This window comes from Vulpes vulpes, chromosome 14, assembly GCF_048418805.1.
Source record: "Vulpes vulpes isolate BD-2025 chromosome 14, VulVul3, whole genome shotgun sequence".
NCBI classification, from domain to species: Eukaryota; Metazoa; Chordata; class Mammalia; order Carnivora; family Canidae; genus Vulpes; species Vulpes vulpes.
Window position 1 is genome coordinate 106,191,037 of NC_132793.1, and position 6,000 is coordinate 106,197,036.

The following is a 6,000-nucleotide window of genomic DNA, read 5'->3' on the forward strand; positions in this document are numbered from 1 at the left end:
TGGTTCCCTAAAATCATACAATTCCTATTCCATGTTTCCTCACTTGCTCCTAAAATATTTGAATGTTTGTTGCTTATTTTTCTTTTTTTCGAAACAATCTATTAAGTGACAGTTTGCATTTGGTGGTTAAGTCTCTTAAATCTTTAAATCTAGGCCCCAAGTTCCTAAGGTGAAAATCTGTGGATACAATTCAAAGGATCCATGAAATCACATAGGTGCAAAATTACATCCTTATTTCAACCACATTCAAAATGAAATTTAGCATTTCCTTTCATTATAGATGAAGGAAACAAAGTGCAGTAGCCCCAGCAACACCTGTGGCTTTGCCACACTATAAATTAGATGTTTTCACTCATATTGCAGTTCTTGTATAGATCTCAGAGCTATCGTGTAAATTCATTATTTTGAAGTTACTACACTTATTAGATCGTGTTATTTCATGCATTAGAAATGAATCAAGTGGGGATCCCTGGGTGGCTCAGCAGTTTGGCACCTGCCTTCAGCCCAAAGACTGATCCTGGGGTCCCAGGATCAGGTCCCACGTCAAGCTCCCTGCGTGGAGCCTGCTTCTCCCTCTACCTGTGTCTCTGCCTCTCTCTGTGTGTCTCTCATGAATGAATAAATAAAATCTTTTTAAAAAAAAAAAAAGCCTCGATTAGATCTAAGTTGAGTTTTTGACAAGGACATTTTACAGGTGATGCTGTGCACTTCTGAACTGCGTCCCATTGGAAACACACGATATTTGGCCATCTCATTAGTGATGCTAAATTTGATCACTGGGCTAAGGAGGTTAAGATCATTTTGTTTTTGCATAATCAAATAGTATTTAAATTTATATAGATTTAAAGCCATGTACAAAAGCAGAGGGGATAGTATGATAAACTGTGGTATATACATTGCTCAGCCTCTAAGTTAATAACCCACAGCCAATCCTGTTTCATTGCTGTGCATCATTCCTCTCGCCACCAAAATCCATAACACAAAGCCCAGATATCATATCTATTTCCATTATAAACAAGTTAGTACACATCTTTTATGTTTTCTCTCTCCAAATTTTTTTAAAGAATTTTTTTTTTAAGATTTTACTCATTTATTAATGAGAGAGAGAGGGAGTGGGAGAAGCAGGCTCCATGCAGGGAGCCCAACATGGGACTGGATCCCAGGTCTCCAGAATCAGGCCCTGGGCTAAAGGCGGCGCTAAACTGCCGAGCCACCCGGGCTGCCACTCTCTCCCAATCTTTATTTAAATTTCAGTTTAACATACAGTGTAATATTAGTTTCAGGAATAGAATTCAGTGATTCATCACTTCTATATAACACCTGGGAATTGAAGGGCTCTTTTAAAAATATGTTACTACATTTAAAAATATTTAAAAATTAGAAATAGCAATAAATCATCAGTCAACATAATACATCACTAGCCAGCAATAAGAAAAAAAAATATTTGAGATCAAGCTCATTTTTAAATGTTAGTTCTGAAGGAGCTGTGACCCTAACTCCCTCCCTGGAGGGGAACGCCTGCATTGATTTTCCTAACGCTTTGAAATGAAATGAAATGAATGGTAATTACTTAATACAGAGCAGTAAAAAATAAATTTTAGGGGCACGAGGGTGGCTCAGTGAGTTAAGCATCTGCCTTTGGCTCAGGTCATGATCCCAGGGTCCTGGGATCAAGTCCTGCATCGAGTTCCCTGCTCAGTGGGGAGTCTGCTTCTCCCTCTGTCTCTGTGCTTGGTCTCTTGCTCTCTCTATCAAATAAATAAATAAAATCCTTAAAAAATAGTAATCATATCTAAAAATAAATAAATAAATTTTAAATCAAGATCCCCTCCTAGTGGAACACTGGTTATATTAGTGTCCTGAGGCTGTCATAACAAGGTGCCCTAGAGTGTAATCTATCTCACAGCTCTAGAAGCCAGAAGTCTGAGCTTAGGGTGTGGGCAGGGCTGCTTCCTCCTGAGCTGGGAGGAGAGCTTGCTCTGACTCTCCCTCTAGCTCTAGTGGTAATGGTTGGCGTTCCCCGCTTGTGAAAGCACTCTGCCCTCTGCCTGCATCCTCACATAGTCTTCTCCTTTGTGTCCAAATGTGCATTTCTAGGTGTGTGTCTGTGTCCAAATTCCCTTTTTATAAAGACACCAGTGGAACTGGGTTAAGAGCTCATGCTACCCCCGAATGACCTCATTTTGGCTAATTACCAAAACACTATTTCCAAATAAGGCTACCTTCTGGGGTACCAGGGGTTAGGGCTTCAACACATGCATTTTACAGGAGCACAGTTCAACCCATAATACCAATGTTCAATTTAAAATGGATGCATGAAAAAATAAAATAAAATAAAAATGGACACATGATGAATATTTCTGGGCAAAAGAGTGTACTTATGGTGATAAGCACTGGGTAATGTACAGAATTATTGAATAACTGTATTGTATGCCTGAAATAATATGACACTGTATGTTAACTATGGTGGAATTAAAAATCAATAAATCAATAGATGGGTGATATCTTCATTAACTTCTTATCAATTTGCTAATTTGCCTCTTCTCTGACAGAGTTTTTGCCTTTTGAAAAATTCTATGCCACTCGCATCACTAGAGATTCTTAAACTACTGTAATAATAGAAGTATTTAGGGATCATCATTTCTGATGCTGAAATCTTCCCTGTGTTTCTTCCAAAGCCTGAATTTGTATCTTGAATTGGTGATAACAGCATCCAGTAGCTGCGGAGAATGTTTGGGAGTTGCTACATAGGATGAAAAGTATCTACTTGATAAGGAAAACATTTGCAGCTGTCACCATAAAAACAAAGTTTTACCCCTAAGAACTTGTTCTTTCAGGAAAACTTGTGCGGGGGGGAAAAGGTCTTTTGAGACTCCCAAATGTCAGGTGGAAAATTCTAACCCTACAGTTTGAATCACTAACTTGGGGAGGAAAGATTAAAGCAGTCCTGAGGGTCTGTTCACAGCAGGTACCCCATCAGCTGACCCCTGAGCGGCCCTGGGGACCCTGCACAGCGCCCCCCACCCACTGGCCCTTCCCACAGGCAGGAAGCCAGTGAAGGACAGGACATCAATCTGCATAATAGACCTCGCCAGTCACAGCGGGTCCCCAAACTGGGCAATACCGCACAGCATTCAATTAAATATTAATTAGATAATTATAAATTAGATATTTTCAAAAACCCACGTTTCAGATGTTTTAACTCGGACAGTTTTTTGGGTTTTTTTTTTACCTACTGCACTGTTTGATGACAAGGCAGCCCAGGTCGCACGGAGCACTGTGGGTGAGAACAGGCTGGGGGGACCCGGGGGCAACTTGGAAAATCAAAAGCGTAACCGCCCAACGTGGGGCTCGAACCCACGACCCTGGGATTAAGAGTCCCATGCTCTACCGACTGAGCTAGCCGGGCGGGCGGACGCTGCCTCTTTCCTGGAGCCCTTCAAGGGAGTAAGATTGTTCCAGCCCGCTCCAAGATTCGGGGTCCTCATTAATTCTATTTCTCATATCTTGGGGGGTAAAGTTTTGCACTTTACCTCGCAACACTGCGGTTCGTTTCTGATTCTGCGCACACAAACTCTGATTGATAAAACGTGGGACGGCCCCCTAGTGGTCAGAGGTACCGCGGCCGCACGGGCGACCCCGCTGCGACCTGGAGATGGGAGTGGGCGTGGGGCGCGGCGGGGCGGGACACCTGCCCCAGGCCATCCAGAGGACCCCGGCGGGACGCGCGCCCCCGGTGCAGGGGGACCCAGGAAGTGCCGGACACCTGCTCCAGGCCACCTCAGGGAACCACGGAGCAGGTGTTGGCCCTGATGCAGGGAGCAGGGAAGGTTCCGGACACCTGCGTGGACGCATACCCTGCAGCAAAGCTCGGAGCCCGAGGCACAGTAAGGAGAGCCAGCTGGCCTCTGGCGCCTGTGTGCGCTTGAGGTTTCTGGAATTTTTCTGAGGTTTTATGGGATTTTGCAACTAAACCATGCCATATTGTTCACACAATAGAAGGTCATGGAAAAACTAAGCAGTCTCAGAAATTAATTGAAAATACCAGACGGTGTTTGGTCGCCCACAGATCTAAAAGGTGGGAAGGGACACTATTTCAATCCTCTCCCCACTAGCACCGAAAAATCAAAGACTTATTTTGCTTTTCTGGTAGGAACTGTAGTTGTCATTACCACCTGGTTCCAGGTGATGAGGAAGTGTGCTGCTTCATAGGAAAAAAACAAAACAAAACCGTAAACACGTAGGATCAGAAAAAGCATAATTTTGCAGACTCTTAGAAATAAGGATTATCAAATTGTAGTTAAACCATTGCATTCATCATTGGTGGAGAACTGGACATTCACACGGGGTCAAAGTAACAGGACACATATTACTCCCTAGTTGCAGGAGGAGCAATTGAATAGAGGAATGGAGAGATCGGGCTGTCACCACCCTGAGAAATTCACCTGAGTTTTGCTAGTGGTTTTACTAAACCTCAACAAGAGAGTGTGTCTTTAACGGTGATGTAATATCAAGAACACGGGATCAGTGGTAATTATCCTAGCAAAAAATGTTTTATGTGTATCTGCCAGCCATTAGATACTAATTCCAGTTCACAGGAAGGGAAGAAGGGTGAGGAACAGATGAATGACACTACGCAGAAGCCATAACACAGAATCAGAATGGGGGCATTCTACAGGGAGGACTGGCCCAGGGTCTTTGATGAGTGTTATGTTCCTAGAAATGACTTCTGGATGAAGAGGCCCAAGGGCCAAGCCAGCAGATGTGATAGGTGATCCTGGATTGGATGCTGTTCTGGATAAACCAGCTGTCAAACAGATTTGGGGATCAACATGGGAAATGTGAATATAGTTTCAATATCAGATGAGATGAACATTCCCTGTAATAGCAGAGTGGAGGTGGCTGATTGGAAGAAGCAGATTGCAGGCAAAATGGGATCTCTCCTCTTAGGAGAACCAAGGCGATGTAGTCAGATATTTTTTTTCTTCCTTTTTTACTTTTTTTTTCTTTCTTTCTTTCTTTTTTTTTTTTCATGTAGTCAGGTATTAATGGTTACGCTTGGAAAATAGGAATCCCAAGTTGCACTTTTTGAATATTTGTTTGCTTTGATTCTCTAGCTTCCTAAAATGCATCTGTATACGTGCATAATCGTAAAAAGGTTACTTTTTAAAAATAGTTGAAAAAGAAAAAAGAAAGTAAAAGAAAGGGAGGGCCGTCACGCAGTTAACAAGTTCACACGTTGCTTTACAATTTGGCTGACAGAAATGGGAGCCCAGAAGTCTGGATTCTTCTCATCCATAAGAGGACTGCAGTGCTGGTCCTTCTAGCAGGCCAGGCAAAGAAGGAAAGCTGATCATCCTGCAGCTTGTAGGACCCTTGACAGTAAGCCATTTAAACCAGACTCATTCCTTGGATACCAGGACCAAAATGATGCAGCTCAAGAGATCCTGTGATTTAGAAAGAACTGTTCTGAGACCAAAGATACCTTGATCCTTGTTCCTTTGGAATCATGTTTGTGTGTGTGTGTGGGGGGGGTGTTTCAACATTGTAGTAGAATAATACATAACATAAAATTCGTGTTTTAACTGTTTTGAAGAATTACAGATCAGTGGCATTTGGCGCATCCATACTGTTGTGCAACCATGACCACTGTCTGTCTCCAGAACTCTCTCATTGCCCCACCTGACGTTCCTTTCCCATACACCTTCCCCATATCCTGGGACTCAGTATTTGGCTCCTAGGTACCTGATATGAGTGGAATGGTAAGTATTTGTCTCTATGTGACTGGCCTATTTCACTGAGCATCATGCCCTGAGGCTCGTCCATGTTGTAACAGATGTCAGAACGTCCTTCCTTTTAAGCCTGAGGATACTCGCACGTGCATTATGTGTCACCTTGTGTTGATCTATACATCTGTCAGTGGACATGTATGTGACTTCACCTTCTCTCTCAATGTTGGTGAAAAAAATATCTGTTCAAATGCCTGCGTTCCACTCCTTT

At 42.8% G+C, this 6,000-nt stretch overlaps 1 non-coding gene across 1 annotated transcript; it reads right to left on the reverse strand.

Moving 5' to 3' along the window:
- Window positions 1-3,336: 3,336 nt before the first annotated feature.
- TRNAK-CUU (transfer RNA lysine (anticodon CUU)) lies at window positions 3,337-3,409 on the reverse strand. Its single transcript has one exon. It is a non-coding gene; the product is annotated as a tRNA-Lys (tRNA).
- Between the last annotated feature and the right edge of the window lie 2,591 nt (window positions 3,410-6,000).